Genomic DNA, 19,444 nt, shown 5'->3' with positions numbered 1-19,444 from the left:
TTTTTAGGGGGGTGGAAGGGGAAGGGGTGTGGGGGGGGGTCGGAGGAAGGTGTGGAAGGGGGGGTCGGAGGAAGGGTGTGGAAGGGAGGTGGAGGGAAGAAGGGAAGGAGGGGACGGGAATGGGGGAGTGGGTGTGGAGGAATGATGGTGCTGGTGATGTCTTGTCCCACAATCTCGGTTATGACCTTCTTGACCTCTAAACTTCATGTAACTGTTTTACCTACTGGCCACCCACTAGAGGTGACCATGGCAAGGCAAAGAGGCCAGTGGGTCTTGTTGGATCCCTCTATTGGTCTTAATAACTAAACAATCAACCACCTCACCAGTCATGGGTGTGTTATCAAGTGAAACAACAAAAGACTAGTCATGTATTTACAGTCCTCCTCCTATTTCTCTTCTTTTTTCTCTCCTCTTCTACTCCTTATTCATTTTTTTCTTCCCTCTTCTTCTTTCTCCACCTTTCCCACTTCTACCACCACCACCTCTTCCTATTTCTCCTTTTCTCTGAATGTCTCCTAGGTTGCTGACAACCTGGTGAAAACAACAGGGTCACGGGCAAGGTCAACAGGTCATGAACAAGGACGAAGAGGTTACGAACAAGTAGAACAGGTTACAAACAAATACAACAGGTTACGAACAAGTACAACAGATTACGAGCAAGTACAACAAACCATCACCACGTACAGCAGATCAAGAAAAGGACATGTGACAGGTTCAACATCTCTAAAAGTATTAAAAAACATTTTTTTTGAAATGGCGTCATAGTTTCCTATGTTATTAACAATGACTGTCATTGGCATCTCTCCATTGTGATATGTTATTCATATTAGTGGAGTAACCGACCACAACAGACACATTATACCAAAGACTACAAACACACGCGAAATGTGAATATCTCCTGAGAACACTCCAGGCAACAGATGCGTTCATAAACAAATACATATGCAAACAAACACAACCATTAAAGAATTCAAAGAGGAACATAGAACTAACACAGTAGAGATTAAATGTAACAAATATCAGAATAAACAAAAAACAAACATTCAAGAGAACAAACATTACAAAAACAAACAGCTGAAACAATAACAATAACAGACGTCATAGAACAAATACAGCAGTAGAGGAAAACGCCAAAGTTTATATCCACCCGAAAACAAACACACTTAACAAACACAACATCAGTAATTTTCAGTGTTTTATTCAGACATCTTTATGAAAAACTTATACACAGACAGACACCTACAGCCAGACAGCACCTATCCTTATATATACCCTTGAGTTTATAAGGGCCAGAGGGTGACAAATAAACAATAAGGTCCCAGACGAAAACATTGATAAAAAAACAGACGAAAACACTGATAAAAAAACGGACGAAAACATTGAAAAAAGGAAAACATTGATAAGCTAGGTTACGTTAGGTTATGGTTAAGCTATGTTAAGTTAGGTTAAGTTAGCTTTACGTTAAATCAGGATAAGTCAGTTTAGCGTTAAGTTATATCAGGTTAGGTTAGGTTAAGTTAGCGTTAGGTTAGGTAGGTTGGCGTTAGGTTAGGTTGGCGTTAAGTTAGCTAGGTTATGTGGTAAGTTCGGTTAAGTTAGATTAGCGTTAAGTTAAATTAACTAGAAAACGAAGAAAACACAAAGAAAAAAGTACCACAAAATACATAAAAGATAAGAACAAAACCACGACAAAAAACTAACAAAACCATAGATCCATAAAAATATACCAGAAAAAAGTAAATTAACGAAAATTTATGAAAAAAAACACGAAAGGGCAAAATAATAAGTGTAGAAAAAACGATAAAACAATGACGAAAACAAGAAAATAGACAAATAAAGATTCTCTCAGTCTATATATCAACCACCTAACCACTCTCAGACACTCTCTACTCACTATCAATCAATCCACGACCTCACTCACTAACTCCCCCCTCTCTCTCCCTCCCTCCCTCATTCAATCACTCTCACTCTTACAACAACTCACTCATTTTCTCATTCTCACTCACTGTTCACTCTCTCAACAACCCCACTCATTCTTCACTCTCTCAACCACCCCCACTCACTCAGCCTTCACTCTTTCAAACACCCCCATTCACTCACTTACCCCTCACTCTCTCAATCACCCCACTCAATCACTCACATTCTAAACAACCCCATTCATTCATCACTCTTTCAACCTCTTCACTCACTCACTCACTCACTCTCTAAGCAACCCCATCCATTCACTCATTCACCCTCCACTCTTTCAACCCCTCTATTCACTCACTCTCTAATCCACGCCATTCACTTACTCACCTATCAATAGTCTCTCAGAGCACTGCCGCGAGAAATAAATTCTGCAGCACCAAAGGGCAATTTAATAAAAGCTTCAGTTGAGCTGCTGAAACCGACTGAAATTGCTATTTTATAAACATTTACTGCTCGTAAATATGATTCAGACGCTGTCAAAGAATCATAACTCCTGAGGTCTCCCAACCCTACTTTACTGTACGTCTTACGGAGGAAACTTTCAACATCAACAACAAACTTGAAGAAATAGGAACACTGAAATAGGAACATTGAACTATGAACATTGAAGTATGAACAGTGAATTATGAACATAGCATGGAAGGTTAAGAACTAGACAGAGGCCAGCAGCTATGTTGGACGTGAGAGAGGATGCGAGTTACAGCCGTGACGAGAAGAACGATACCACGATTGTTGGAAGTTGTCCCACACCTGTCATCAACACCCGACCACCTGTTTACACTACACAATGACCTGCCCCGGTGATGACTGCCACAAGGGTGAGGTTCATTAGTAACAATAGGAAACCCTAACATGACTCACAGTGATGGGATAATGAAGCGACTGACAACGTTCAAACTTACCATAGTTGGTAATATAATCTTTGGAAGGTGTAAATCATGCAGAAATTAAAGCATATATATATATATATATATATATATATATATATATATATATATATATATATATATATATATATATATATATATATATATATATATATATATATATACACATCAATGCTGTATATGACATCCACTTCCTCGCACTCAACTTGGTGTTCTATGAAATCTGTCGACTTGATTTGTAATGTATACATAAAACCATTTCAATGCGTACATGTGTGTGTATGTGTGTGTTCATAAATAATACACATTTCTTCCTGCATAAGTTAGCAGCTGCACAGAATTTTATGGCTGAAGTATTCTTACACGCAGATAATTTCATCATCAGTCACGAGGTGAGAATTTGGAAATTAATTGGCGTGAATCATGCACTACGAGGCGCGTGCCACTGTGACACAAGACCACCTCACAACCCGGCCACCACACCAACTCACAGCCTCACGACAGCTCATAACCTGGCCACCACACCAACTCACAACCCGGCCACGAAATTACCTCACAACTTTGCCACCACACCATCACCTGCCACTGCAACTCATGGTGAGAAAAGAAGGAATTATTGAAGTACTCGACCCTTACCTCGTACTACGGTACTGTGTGTGTGTGTGTGAATGGGGCCTAAGAGAGACTGACCTCGAGGCATACAACTCTATACGAATGGAGTTGATTCCGTGTGTGTGTGTGTGTGTGTGTGTGTGTGTGTGTGTGTTTGTGTGTGTGCCGCTTTGTAACTGTTGTCTCAAACCACTAACACGTCAGTAGCAACAGCAGTATATAAACAAAAGCACCACCTAACCAATCTCTTCACTAACACATCAAAAACAAGTTCCTTCACCTAATTCATCAGGTTGTGGAACTACCGGAAACTGAAGCTCATGCCAGAGAAAAAATATCCTATATAAGATGTAAAGAACAAAAGGAGAATGAAGGAACAGGAGGATACCAGTAGATAGTGAAGCAGGGGAAGAGAGAGAAAGAAGATGTATTAAGAAGGGAGAGGGGAAGGAAGTGAATGCGAGAGGGAAGAAGCAGGAAGGATAGGCAATTTGTCCTCCAGCCCAGGTGAGGTGAGAGAGTTCTTAAAGGTATATTAGATTAGGTGAGTCATGGTGGTCCAGGGGCTTTATATAACGAGTTACCTGTCTTAAGTGGTGTATCCAGTTACCTGGCATAACCACTGTGTTAAGTGGTATAACCAGTTACCTGTCATAACCACTGTGTTTAGTGGTATAACCAGTCACCTGTCACAACTACTGTCTTCTGTGGTATAATCAGTTACCTGTCATAACCACTGTGTTTAGTGGTATAACCAGTTACCTGTCACAACTACTGTCTTCTGTGGTATAACCAGTTACCTGTCATAACCACTGTGTTTAGTGGTATATCTAGTTACCTTGTCAACCTCAAAGATAGTCCCTCAACGATGGTAATGACAAAAGGAGAAGTAGAGGAGGAGATGGAGGAGGAAGAGGAGGAGATGAAGGAGGAAGAGAAGGAGGAAAAGAAGGAGATGAAGGAGGAAGAGGAGGCGATGAAGGAAAAAGAGGAAGAGGAGGCGATGAAGGAAAAAGAGAAAGAGATGAAGGAGGAAGAGAAGGAGATGAAGGAGATGAAGGAGGAAGAGGAGGAGATGCAAGAGGAGGTGAAGAATGAGAAAGAGCAGGTAAAGAGAAGATGGAAGAGAAGGAATAGAAGAAAAAGAAGAGGAGGAGGAGGAGGGCTAAGACGATTAAACACCCCTGTAACAAAGAGTGAACATTTATCAACAAGGGAACAGTACAGTATAGGGACAAATGAACCAGGAACTTGGTAGGGTGAGCAGAAATTACTTAAGGTGAATAATACAGTAAGAAAAACACACAATCTACTTAAAACGTACATCACTGTCACAAACAGACTCAAGATATATCACACAATATTTAATACATATCTCTGAGGTGTGATTTATACAAAAAATATATATATCAAATGAAGGATTTACCCTGAGATGACATAACTAAAGGCTTCATCAAAACAAACTGTATTTACCCTTTTCTTTGTAAAATAGAAAATGTCAAGAGAGGACAATAAATGCAAGATGTCTTGGTCGTCAAGGAGATTAAGAACTTCCGGAGTTTCGACGTAAAAGCCAAAAGCGTGAGTAAAAATAAGTGGAATAAGGAGATATAAATACTTTATCACCGTGTTGATCTAGTTGTTGTAAATATAACATTACCCGAGTGAGTCTAAGAGAGTGGGATACTACATAAATTACGATAGAGAGAGAGAGAGAGAGAGAGAGAGAGAGAGAGGGGGGGGGGCGATAAAACTCGACTGTCCACATCGACCAACTACTTAGTTCAGAGGTAATCCTGTAAACTCATCACGAGGGGAAAAATTACGAAGTACATTACTAATTACCTGTACTGCTGGAGGCCTTAATTACAGCAGGTATCATATTAGACCCATCACCCACCACTTAGCCACACAGACCGTGGTTTTACTGCCGCTCAAACTGCCCAGCCTTCCTCGTCAGGAGATTACCAGACACTCGGTGTTCCTCCCGTCATGTTGGCCACCTGCTGACACCAGCTGTGCCCTACATTACCACCAGCTGTGTCCTACATTACCACCAGCTGTGCCCTACATTACCACCAGCTGTGTCCTACATTACCACCAGCTGTGTCCTACATTACCACCAGCTGTGCCCTACATTACCACCAGCTGTGCCCTACATTACCACCAGCTGTGTCCTACATTACCACCACAGCTGTGTCCCATATTACCACAGCTGTGTCCCATTACTACCAGCTGTGTCCCATATTACCACCATTGTGCCCATATTACCACCAGCTGTGCCCCATTACCACCAGCAGTGTCCCACACACGCCAGCTGTGTCCCACATTACACCAGCTGTGTCCCAAGACACGCTAGCCAGTCTTGTTGATTACCACCAGCTGTGCCTCATGACAATACCAGCAGGTCTCATCACCACCAGTCAGGCCCCACATTACCACCAGCAGGCCCCACATTACCACCAGAACCTACATTACCACCAGCTGTGCCCTACACACACCAGCAGTGTCCCACACACCACCCAGCCAGCCCCACACACTACCCAGCTGTGTCCCAGCATTACCGCCAGCAGCAATCCCACATTACCACCACAGCTGTGTCCTGAGACACCACCAGCTGTGTCCCACATTACCACCCAGCTGTGTCCCACACACCACCAGCCTGTGTCCTACATTACCACCAGCCCCACATTACCACCAGCTGTGTCCTACATTACCAATGCCAGCCAACCTACATCACACAAAGTAGCAAGTCCTGTTATCACCACCAGCTGTGTCCCACATTACCACCAGCAGTGCCCTCACATCACCACCAGCTGTGTCCTGAGATTACCACCCAGCTGTGTCCCACATTACCACCTTTTAGCTGTGTCCTACATTACCACCATTAAACCCCATTACCACCACAGTCCAGCATTACCACCCAGCTGGTGTCCTAAGACACACCAGCTGTGGTCCTACATTACCAGCCACCAGCAGTGTCCCATATTTACCACCAGCTGTGTCCTACATTACCACCAGCTGTGCCCTACATTACCACCAGCTGTGTCCTACATTACCACCAGCTGTGCCCTACATTACCACCAGCTGTGTCCTACATTACCACCAGCTGTGTCCTACATTACCACCAGCTGTGTCCTACATTACCACCAGCTGTGTCCTACATTACCACCATCTGTGTCCTACATTACCACCAGCTGTGTCCTACATTACCACCAGCTGTGTCCTACATTACCACCATCTGTGTCCTACATTACCACCAGCTGTGTCCTACATTACCAACACCAGCTGGCCTACATTACCAGCTGTGTGCTGCAGTACCACCAGCTGTGTCTTACATTACCACCAGCTGTGCCCTACATTACCACCAGCTGTGTCCTGCATTCTCACCAGCTGTGTCCTACATTACCCACCAGCTGTGCCCAACATTACCGCCAGCTGTGTGTCCTGCACGTACCACCAGCTGTGCCCTGCATTACCACCAGCTGTGTGCTACATTACCGCCAGCGGTGTCTACGTACCACCAGCTGTGCCCTACATTACCACCAGCTGTGCCCCTACATTACCACCAGCTTGTCCACCAGCTGTGTCCTACATTACCACCAGCTGTGTCCTACATTACCGCCAGCTGTGTCCAACATTACCGCCAGCTGTGTCCTACATTACCGCCAGCTGTGTCCTACATTACCACCAGCTGTGTCCTACATTACCACCAGCTGTGTCCTACATTACCACCAGCTGTGTCCTACATTACCACACGACTACTGCTGCTCCGTCATGCTGGCCAGCTGCTAACGCCAGCTGTGCTCTACATTACAACCAGCTGCTCGCCAACCGAAGATCGTTCTCAATATTTTACTAACTTAACCTACACAAGTATCTCCTGAAACTGCCTAGAAGACGTCCTTAGTAGTGAAGCGCAGTAATAATTGGTAACTCTAACCTGAAACTCAACTGTACTGTAGGCAAGATGGTCGTGTCTCTTAACTCAACATGTAGATAACTTTATTTGTGTTTATTCCCACAACTACAAATAAAAGTATGGACAACAAGGCTCTTCCAACCTAACCTAACCTAACCTAACCTAACCTCTTGATAATATAACTCGTACAGAAAGATAAACTTTACATATAACTGAATACAGACATTTATACACCATTACCAGAACATTAAAACACTCCCACTGTACAACCACCATCACAAACACACAAATTACACAGCGTCATGACAAACAAAAACAAACAAACAAGAATAAAAAATATTCATGATCACCTTAACATGCATTTCATTTACTTCCAAATTTATTCATGAAAAGATAGACAGACACACACATATCAAATTTAATTTCACAGGTAAATCGCTGCAGCTCGCCAGAATATGGAGAAAAATTCCCTTCATGGATAATAATTTATAGTTGGGAGGAATAATATTCCTGGTGAGAGAACCAACACTACCGAGTGTGTGTGTGTGTGTGTGTGTGTGTGTGTGTGAGGGTGTGTGTGTGTGTGAGGGTGTGTGTGTGTGTGTGTGTGTGTGTGTGTGAGGGTGTGTGTGTGTGTGAGGTGTGTGTGTGTGTGGGTGTGTGTGTGTGTGTGTGTGTGTGTGTGTGTGTGTGTGTGTGTGTGTGTGAGATCATTATCATTAATACCCAAGACACAAGCCTCGCCTTCAGGTAGGTCGTGATCAGGTAACGTGTGGTGAAGACAATCTCGTCTGCCTGAGGGGCCCAGAGGTAAGTTACCGTGTTAATAGGTTGTAAATATGTTCAGTGGTTAACAGTAACTTGATTAGTAAGGTCTTCCACTCAAGTGGTGATTAATATTTGAATCATGCTATTATTAAGTAAACATGAGTACTGTACGGTATCTATATTATCATTATTCATTATATATCATTATAAATATATATATATATATATATATATATATATATATATATATATATATATATATATATATATATATATATATATATATATATATATATATAAAACTTCAGTGGAAATACCAGAATTTTTTTTCCTTCTCTTTTGATCCATGAGTTAGCAACAAGTTTCACCTGAATGAACAAATTTTTTCTCTATGAACAATGTTTTTGATTTTACTAAAACTCTGCCTCGCCTTTGTAGGGCGGCATGTAAACATATTGGTGAAGTTCGGGTGAATATTAGAAACAGTTAGTTAACCAAAGAATAGTTAATAAGATACATAATAGTCTTTATTTTTACCATTATTACATAACTATCAAATTACTTTTCCCAGGTACTATAAACCCTGCGAATACTTAAAGTATTACACATCACTAGAAATAGTTTTTGTATGATAAGTGTGAAAAAATAAAATAAAAGCTTACAAGAAACTATTATTAATTTCGTGTCTACGGTGTTCACAAACCTCATAACATGTTCAAGACATATAAAAAGCATAATTAGTTTCCTGATCAGCAATATACGTAAGGTTATGCAACAAAAACTCTGTTATATTCTTCTTTACTTTCTCTCATTGATCTTCCTTTATTCTGTCTCTTTCGTCACTTCCCTTTGTTTCTCATTTCTTCCTCTCCTTTCCTCTATGTCAGTCTGCCTCTCTTCGTCTTGTCTCTCCACTCTTCTTCCCTCATGAACAATATTTAAAACATCTCCCTTAGTTTTTATCCTTATTCTTTTTTCCTTAATCTCCTTCTTTCTTATTTTCTCCTTTACCCTTCCACTCTTCATCATTTCTTGGAGCTGTACTGCAGGGGCTGTGAGGTAACAGCTGCCTCCCTGTGTCTGGCAGCACAAGGGACTACCACAACCGATCACCATAAACACCACCTATGTGCTCACCTCGGACCTCCCCTTCCCCCCATTTCATATAAAAGCAACAAACACACGACAAAGAAGTTGTAAGATATTATCCTCGACTATCCTGTAGGAGACAGTACACCCCCAGCGACGCCTTCCTCCTGCAGGATAACTTCTCTTTTCACCCTGGTGTAGGTAACAGTACACCTACCTCACCTGACACGCTGGTGTAGGTAACAGTACACCTACCTCACCTGACACACGCTGGTGTAGGTAACAGTACACCTACCTCACCTGACACACGCTGGTGTAGGTAACAGTACACCTCCCTCACCTGACACACGCTGGTGTAAGTAACAGTACACTTCCCTCACCTGACACACGCTGGTGTAGGTAACCCCGTACCTCCCTCACCTGACACACGCTGGTGTAGGTAACAGTACACCTCCCTCACCTGACACACGCTGGTGTAGCAGAGTAACAATGCACCTCCCTCACCTGACACACGCTGGTGTAGGTAACAGTACACCTCCCTCACCTGACACACGCTGGTGTAGGTAACAGTACACCTCCCTCACCTAACACACGCTGGTGTAGGTAACAGTACACCTCCCTCACCTAACACACGCTGGTGTAGGTAACAGTACACCTCCCTCACCTAACACACGCTGGTGTAGGTAACAGTACACCTCCCTCACCTAACACACGCTGGTGTAGGTAACAGTACACCTCCCTCACCTGACACACACGCTGGTGTAGGTAACAGTACACCTCCCTCACCTGACACACGCTGGAGTGTGCCAGAGTAACAGTGCACCTCCCTCACCTGACACACATGGTGTAGGTAACAATACCCCTCCCTCACCTGACACACGCTGGTGTAGATAACAATACTCCCACTCACCTGATACACGCTGGTGTAGGTAACAGTACACCTCCCTCACCTGACACGCTGGTGTAGGTAACAGTACACCTCCCTCACCTGACACACGCTGGTGTAGGTAACAGTACACCTCCCTCACCTGACACACGCTGGTGTAGGTAACAGTACACCTCCCTCACCTAACACACGCTGGTGTAGGTAACAGTACACCTCCCTCACCTAACACACGCTGGTGTAGGTAACAGTACACCTCCCTCACCTGACACACGCTGGTGTAGGTAACAGTACACCTCCCTCACCTAACACACGCTGGTGTAGGTAACAGTACACCTCCCTCACCTGACACACGCTGGTGTAGTTAACAGTACACCTCCCTCACCTGACACGCTGGTGTAAGATAACTCACCGTCAACATATACGACACATCACACTTGGTCGCCCAGTTTTCCATTAGCGGCCAAAATCCTAATGATCCCATTAAGTAAGACTTTTATTACACTCACAGACTTAAATATATCACAGGCTTTTTGCCTTGTTTAATATTGCTATAAATATTTCAATTAAAAATGTGATCGTTACCATTATGATTTTTAATTTTTACAAAGATAAAAATAAATTTTTGGAGATAAATATAATTCAAGTTCGTTTTAAATCATTTTAATAATTACTTCCTTACTGGAAAATATAGTTCTGACAGTAAACTTAAGTGTGCAAGTACCGGTATATATAAATTGATAAGTATATATGTTTAAGTAAAAGTGTGCAAGTAAATACCTTGTACAAGTTTGTAAGTAAACATTGTGAAAATGAATATATGTATGAAATTAAATATCAGGGTGTAAATAAATAAACGTGTGCAAGTAAATAAAATTAGTTAGGAAATAAGTATTGGTGCGAAAGTAAAAAAAAAAAAAAAAAAAATTATATATATATATATATATATATATATATATATATATATATATATATATATATATATATATATATATATATATATATATATATATATATATATATATATATATATATATATATATATATATACAGTAAAAACAAAGTAGAAAAGATTAAGCAAAACAAAAACATAAAGACAAATACGAATAAAATGCACGAGAAGTAAAAATATGAGAGAAATGAAAAGGTGAATTGGGAAAGAATAAAAGAAACTTTTTATTCCTCTATTCTCTGTCTCTTTTTTCATCTCTCACTGTTTCACTTTTTATCTTTCTCTGGCCTTTTCGTCCTACTCTTGTTTGTATTGATCTTTTTTACTGTTTGTATATCTTTTTTTTTCTTTCTCTCGCTCATTCACTGTTTTACCCCTAACACTCTTTTTCATTCTCTTACTTCAATATTTCCGAGAGCAGATGGAATTATTCTTAGTACTAAACAGAGTATTGACCAAGTGAGGGACATTATTATTATTATTATTATTATTATTATTATTATTATTATTATTATTATTATTATACGATGTTCGTCGAATTACGGATACAATTTTTTTTAGCCATAATTAAAATAGAAAAGAAAAGATAGGAATTATTGGAAAAAATATCACCATAGCGAATATCATTTTCGCCTTGTGGTGGGCCGGAGGGGAAACAATCAAGGCTGGCAGCTGGACGAATGGACGTTTACCTAAAAGGGGAAACCTCATCCCTTTTCTCCACACAAGGTAGAATAACATTATCACGAGTGGAACCAAGACAGGTGTTGTGTACACCAGTAATGTGTGTCATATACTGTATAGTCAGGGTGGGGAGGACTCACAACCACCACAATGATGTTATGGGAGGTTGTAGTGAAGAAGAGCCGTTGGTTATAGTAGGTTGTGGAAGAATTGTGGTGGGCAGGACTCACAACCACCACTATGATGTTATGAGAGGTTGTAGTGAAGAAGAGCCATTGGTTATAGTAGGTTGTGGAAGAATTGTGGTGGGCAGGACTCACAACCACCACTATGATGTTATGAGAGGTTGTAGTGAAGAAGAGCCGTTGGTTATAGTAGGTTGTGGAAGAATTGTGGTGGGCAGGACTCACAACCACCACTATGATGTTATGAGAGGTTGTAGTGAAGAAGAGCCATTGGTTACAGTAGGTTGTGGAAGAGTTCTGGCGACTAACAGCCGGTGATGTTAAAGGGATGCAGCATGCTTGCCCTTCCCTCCTGCCTCCCTTAACATCAGTACGGTACGGTACGGTACGGTGCGGTACGATACGGTACAGTACGGTACGGTACAGTACGGTACGATACAGTACAGTACAGTACAGTGCAGTACGGTACGATACAGTACAGTACAGTACAGCACAGTACAGCACGTCAGCACAGTGCATGCCCTCCTCTTATCCAGCCTTTAATATACACAAATGTCATCCATCCACTCTTCTTTTTACGAATGTTTTATCAACATTCACCAAACCGCTACAGAACTTATTTCCTTCTTCATCATTTATTTGCCAACAGACTCAGTACTCCACTTGCCACACACCAAAAACCTTTACTTGTTGATAACTTTATTTTGTGTGCCTTCAGCTGTTGACTCACTCGCCTTGATTAACATACAACACCATCACCCATCTTGTTTATGGCCCACAATGACGGTATCTGAGTCAACACATCAGTCCCGAGCAGTGCATAAACATCCCGCTACTGGCGCAACACTTTGTCTTAATGGTTACGTAAATAAAGCATTACTTCAGTCCTTCACTCCTGCATCTTCCATCACCATCAAACTCAACACTCAGACATCTGGCTCTCCATCACCATTAAACTTAACACTCACACTCAGACATCTGGCTCTCCATCACCATTAAACTTAACACTCACACTCAGACATCTGGCTCTCCACCACCATGGTTCTCCTCGTCACTTTCATCAATACATTATCAAGATGATTGACACTCGACTATCGCCGTGATATTTTCTTCTTCCTCTGCCATTGCTCAGCTTCGCTCAGCCAACTCTTAAAGGTGATAATTCTCCGCTTTGTTACCTCCCTGTGTCTGTCCTCTAGTTGTTGTTGTTGTTGTCTATATATGTTGGTTTACCAGTCTTATGTCTTTTGTTTAACCCGTTTCTCTCTCTAACACACGTTCCCAAACACACACACAAACACACGAACAAACCTATATAAATTATGTACTATCCTAAGCAAATTTTGGTATCGAAATATACAAATGAAAAATAACATGAAGACTGACGCATCTATATTCATAGTCACTTGAATGAAAAGATAATGCGCACAGACTGTAGTATACCTGTACAGTCATAAGTCGTAATTTCTAACCCACCCTGGCTGGAGGGAGAATTGAATCCACGGTCTTTTTGAACGACAGCTCACCATGACTACGCGCAAACGAACACAACCCAGCACATCATGAGACGTTCGAATACCCAGCAACACTAGAAGGGTTTACACTTACCCGTCACTCTTCTACACAACGTATTATTTCAGTGAATAAACAATGTGAACAACAGCCCATACAGCGTGGTGATTAGGCTGTTGTAAATGCCAGGCCTCCATGATATTGGAAATTACTTTTTTATTGATACTGTGGCGAAGACGAACGAGCTTCAGAAAGTGAAACAAACTTTAGTACGTAGCTATAACCAGGGCAGTAGAGCTTTCTTCAGGAGCATTACATACAGCCGCTTGACATGGCGAGTGAAACATATACCGGACTTGTAAAAATAATAAATTTTGTTTGTTGTATTACCAATGTATAACATTATTTCACTTGTTTTGTGGGAGATACTGGTGGTAAACATGACGTCGTTGCTTCAAAGATGTAATTAATAACATTTCCTGCACACTTCTACACAAGAGTCGCCACAGTTTGCTGTAATAGGCGATTCTTTTTATTTTCTGCAGAATCGAATTTAACGGTCTATATTTAAATTGTTACATCCTTGCTCTTCCCTTCACTCTAAGGTATATCACTTATAATCTCTACACGAGTACACATAAGTGGTGTCAAATGTAAGCATAGCACTAAATACCGGGTGAATTAATCATAAATATATTACATGGCTCATATATACAACTTCCAATATTACCCTCATGTACTGTACTGCATCACCGCGGCCACCTTGCTTGGCACGTACTTGGGAGGCCTCAGGATGGCCCACTCCTTAGCCAGCCGCTTCTGCCTCGTTCATGGGATGCCTCATGGTAAACTAAAGAATTTGCCATTAGGTCTCCTAAGAACTTGGCCCAATAAAATAATAATAATACTAGTGGTTTAACACACACACACACACACACACACACACACACACACACACACACACACACACAAACGCGCGCATAAAATAAAGGATTGGAGAATGGCCTAGTAAGGAGAGGATGACGGGGATAAAGAGTGGGAGACAGTAGTGGGGCAGTGGAGGGAGTGATAGCAGGGGTGTGTTGGGTTTCTTTCACCAACTGAAGCTGGTTCGACTCTCCCAAGGTTTCTATAAGATTTACAATATTTTCAAATATCATGAGGGCCATGGCAATCATGAACTATTTAATGTCTAATTTATTGACGGTCTTTAAGATTTTGTATTAATAGAAGTAATAAGTTGTATTGGGTTGTGTGTTCGTTTGTGCGTTACAATGATGAGCCTCTGACCAGGGTGGACTAGAATTTAGGGTTTGTGACTGCACCTGGCACCAAACCACAAGTCTTCCAGCACCTTTACACTAGGCCTACTGTTGTCTCCTGGAACGTGTTAATGTTATAACGTGCTACTAGAGCGCTTGAACAACTACAGTATATATAGTCTTTAAGCGCGACAGTCTAGGTTAGTACACACATTATGTCACCAATATATAAAAATTAAAACAGATCTCCAGGGACAAAAGGGCTCAAATATACATGTCTCGGCCCTCAAAAAAGTATGTCGTAAATAATTATCTATGTTCAAGCAATTAACAAATAATAAGGATGAAAATTTTCTCTAGTTCAAAGCAAAAGTTTTGAATGTCTGTAGGTTGTAAATATATTCTTCCCTTGACTTAGTTAAGAATTTCGTCGTAATTCTGAACTTCAGATTTGACGTAAATTCTAAAATCTAAATATTACACCAGCTAACACCTGACAGCTGACAGGAGCGAGGCGAGCGATGAGACGAGAAAGAATTGGCGAGGGAGGCGAGTAAAGAATGGGAGACTGCGGAAGTGTTCAGGAAGAAAAGGTTGTACAAAAAGTGAGCCTGTAAATACCGAGGAAGAATGATGAGGAGGATTATAGAATGTAACAGCAGTATATCACACACACACACACACACACACACACACACACACACACACTCTCTCTCTCTCTAAAGATAATAGGAGAACAATGAAAAATAGACAAGCTGTCTAGGAGAAATATAGAAAAATAGATGAGGAGCGATTGTGGGAAAACTAAAAGGATTAACGATGGAGGAGAGAGGAAGTATGGGAGATAAGAAGACGGGAGGAAGAGGAGTGACCCCATGAACATGTTAACTACACCAACACCAAATAGTGTTAGTAATTACTCTGGTGAATACAAAGGCAACAATAACACACGAGGATTTACCTCAAAATGGTAAATCTACTTTCCAGGAGTGTTTGTAGAGTGAGGCGAGGGGACAATAACGTAAGTGTGTCCAGCTGATGCGTCAACAGTTTCGACAATGTAAGTCTGGCAAACCTCGCCTGAATGAGACTTAACCAACATTATGACACAACCGGCTTCTTAATCCCTGGTAAGTCCACTAAGTTCCCCTGCAGGAAGCTGCACCCTCAGGTTGGTGTTGGAGTAGTCAACACCACCATCAGCCAGTGTGGTCATGTAGGTGAGGAGGCCTGACACAGGATCCGTAGTTCCCCACGCCTGACGTGTTTGGTCTTGTTGCTACCTGCAACAGTATATAACGTCTGTTGGCCGCTGAACAAAAAAGTTGGTGGTTGAGATAACTGGTACGGTCATACAAGACAACTTGGGTCTACCATGTAAACATGGTACACTTATACACCAATAACACAACATGGTACACTAGTACACCAACAACACAACATGGTACACTAGTACACCAACAACACAACATGGTACACTAGTACACCAACAACACAACATGGTACACTAGTACACCAACAACACAACATGGTACACTAGTACACCAACAACACAACATGGTACACTAGTACACCAACAACACAACATGGTACACTAGTACACCAACAACACAACATGGTACACTAGTACACCAACAACACAACATGGTACACTAGTACACCAACAACACAACATGGTACACTAGTACACCAACAACACAACATGGTACACTAGTACACCAACAACACAACATGGTACACTAGTACACCAACAACACAACATGGTACACTAGTACACCAACAACACAACATGGTACACTAGTACACCAACAACACAACATGGTACACTAGTACACAAACAACACAACATGGTACACTAGTACACCAACAACACAACATGGTACACTAGTACACCAACAACACAACATGGTACACTAGTACACCAACAACACAACATGGTACACTAGTACACCAACAACACAACATGGTACACTAGTACACAAACAACACAACATGGTACACTAGTACACCAACAACACAACATGGTACACTAGTACACCAACAACACAACATGGTACACTAGTACACCAACAACACAACATGGTACACTAGTACACCAACAACACAACATGGTACACTAGTACACCAACAACACAACATGGTACACTAGTACACCAACAACACAACATGGTACACTAGTACACCAGCAACACAACATGGTACACTAGTACACCAACAACACAACATGGTACACTAGTACACAAACAACACAACATGGTACACTAGTACACCAACAACACAACATGGTACACTAGTACACCAACAACACAACATGGTACACTAGTACACCAACAACACAACATGGTACACTAGTACACCAACAACACAACATGGTACACTAGTACACCAACAACACAACATGGTACACTAGTACACCAACAACACAACATGGTACACTAGTACACCAACAACACAACATGGTACACTAGTACACCAACAACACAACATGGTACACTAGTACACCAACAACACAACATGGTACACTAGTACACCAACAACACAACACGGTACAATAGTACACCAACAACACAACAGTTCACTTGTACAGTCATAAAAGTTTGTGGGGATCTCCTTGTGTGGGTGAATCCCATCCCCCACCCCTTTCTGGACGACAGGTCTCTGGGCACGGGACAACGCACACTCGAACATACACGGTGAAACTGTTGGAACTGTGTGTGTTCAATTAAGACCTGTTTGACAGGAATATTTGTCCATGCAAATATTGTGTTATGTCATATAATGTTTACACATAGGCATTTGTGTGACAGCATATGAGGGTTAAAATTGGCATGGACAATATGACCACAGTCCTCTGTTACCTGAACCATGAGACGCTTCGATGTGTGAAGACGAAGCAATACTATAGAGGGGGAGTGGAGGAGGAGGGGGTAAAGAGGAGGTCTTGCCAGGTGGAGACTAGAGACGAGAGGGATAAGTGTTCAGCTGCCGCTCTGCTATACTAATTGAGGTAAAATTCTTATATTAATAAAGATGGTAATGATATGTTATATATGTTAAACATACGAAACTTTCACGGTTCCGTTCTTTTAATTCGACCGATTACTCTCTATAAATGGCTTGGTGTGTTTGCTCCAGTAGACTGTTGCCTTAGACTCGGGATTGTTTCATTACGACGTTGGCCAACCGCTTTACTGCTCATTGCTTGAGTCTTCGTTTACTTCGAATGTTTTATTGCCAATTATTCAGAATGGGTTGCGTTGGATATGTAAAGGAATATATGAAGAAGATATGTTATACTACGTTAATGGTAGATACTGTCTGAGTTGAACTCTTAACGGTTTACAATATTATTCATGTGGATACAAAGCAAATTTTCGAACGGATTGCAATGCACCTCGACCTGCACTACCGTCGTCTCTGCTGCTTAATTAATGTTTAGAAATCGAAGGGTCTCTAACCTTCATATCTTATCACACAACACTGAATGTGTAACCTGATTATGACTAACGATAATAACTGATTGACAATCATAATCCTGTCTGACCTGATTATATAAAAGAGACAGTTCTGCCGTGTGTGTGCGTTGTCACATCGCTATACACAGACTCGCCGTCCAGAAAGAGGCGGGGACTGGACTAACGCGCGCGCACACACGCGGGCACACACGGACCCCCACCAACAACACAACATGGTACACTTGTACTATCGTGGGCAAAAGTTCGCTCCTTCCCAAACTGAAGCAGTATCGACCCGCACAGCACACCCGCACCAGATAACAACCAGGGTAAGTCAGTTCGGAGACTTATTCCCGTGTCTCAGTTTCACTACAGGGAGCGAACTTTTGTCCCCGATAGCACACCAACACACAACATGGTACACTAGTACACCAACAACACAACATGTTACACTAGAACACCAACAGCACAACCTGGATGACTGTTAAAGTATGAAACATATAATGTGTACACATTACTTATGTGTAGAAACACCGCCATGATCTTACGCTGCTCATGGGACTAGTTGAACCATGTGTATGTATATCAATTAATTAAAGTACTTTCTTTATATATGTGCACCGCAAAATGTGTACGGAATACTCATATGAGCCACACCATACACTGTACAGTCAACAGCAAAAGTTCGTCCCAACCCTCCTGAGGCAGGTGATCTGCTAACACACCAGGGGAACGAGTTAACAGATATGCTTTAATTGGCTACTTGTTGAAGATTTATGACCAAAGGCGGATCCAGGGGGGGTCCTGGGGTACGGATCCCCCATTTCACCAGAAAATTTCAATACTTTTTCTTTCATGCAGTATTGTACTCAGGCATTTTTGTATCGTAAAAAGTATTTACTATTGACTTCAGAATATCTCATAATATCAAGTGAACATGGCTTCAAAATGACCTTAAAATGCCCCCGATAGTAGTCAGGTTTAAACAAAATCTTCTACGGGGGGGGCTTACAGTGCCCAAAAAAAAGGGTGGGATCGCTGCGCTCGCCATGTTCTTCCACCCACAATTTCTTGGACCCTCCCTCTTTTGATATTCCTGGATCCGCCCCTGATGATTCAAGATTGCCTAAGAATACATTTCTTGTACATAACTTTGATAGTATTAGTACGTAAAATGTAGTAAAGTAATTTTATTGAGAAATGCAGGGTGTCTATAGTCCGTGTGCAGTTTAAAATGTTACTAACTTCAGTTCTATAGAAGATAA

Source organism: Homarus americanus, unplaced genomic scaffold (genome assembly GCF_018991925.1).
Source record: "Homarus americanus isolate GMGI-L3 unplaced genomic scaffold, GMGI_Hamer_2.0 scaffold367, whole genome shotgun sequence".
Classification (NCBI taxonomy): domain Eukaryota; kingdom Metazoa; phylum Arthropoda; class Malacostraca; order Decapoda; family Nephropidae; genus Homarus; species Homarus americanus.
The sequence above is the reverse complement of the archived record's forward strand: the minus strand, read 5'-3'. Positions refer to the sequence as shown.